We start from the raw sequence: 649 nt of genomic DNA, 5'->3' as shown, positions 1-649 counted from the left end.
ATGACATCGAGCATGTTTACATGAGCCTATTGTCCATCTGTATGTCCTCTCTAGAGAAATGTCGTTCAAGTTCTCTGCCCATTTTTTAAATTGGATGTGTGTGTATGTTGAATTATATGAATTTTTTATGTATTTTGGGTATTAGCCCCTTATCATATGTATAATTAGTTAATATCTTCCATTTGGTAGGTCATGTTTTTGTTTTATTGATTGTTCCCTTTGCTGTGCAAAAACATTTTAGTTTGATGTAGTCCCATTTGTTTTTTCTTTTGTTTTCTTTGCCCATGGAGACAAATCCAAAAAGAAAAAAAAAGTTACTGAGAGCAATGTTGGAGTTTACTGCCTATGTTTTCTTCTAGGAGTTTTATGGTTTCAAGTCTTACATTTAAGTCTTTAATCCATTTTGAATTTATTCTTGCATATGGTGTAAAAGTGGTCTAGTTTTATTTTTTTGCTTGTATATGTCCAATTTTCCCAGCACTATTTATTGAATAGACTGTCTTTATTCCATTGTATATTCTTGTCTATTTTGTCATTGATTAATTGACCATATAGACAGAGGTTTATTTCTGGTCTCTCTATTCTGTTCCATTCATCAATGTGTCTGTTTTTTTATACCAGTACCATACTGTTTTGATTACTGTGTAGC

The sequence above is a fragment of the Pteropus vampyrus genome, unplaced genomic scaffold (assembly GCF_000151845.1).
Source record: "Pteropus vampyrus isolate Shadow unplaced genomic scaffold, Pvam_2.0 Scaffold389, whole genome shotgun sequence".
Classification (NCBI taxonomy): Eukaryota; Metazoa; Chordata; class Mammalia; order Chiroptera; family Pteropodidae; genus Pteropus; species Pteropus vampyrus.
This window is presented reverse-complemented; position numbering follows the sequence as displayed.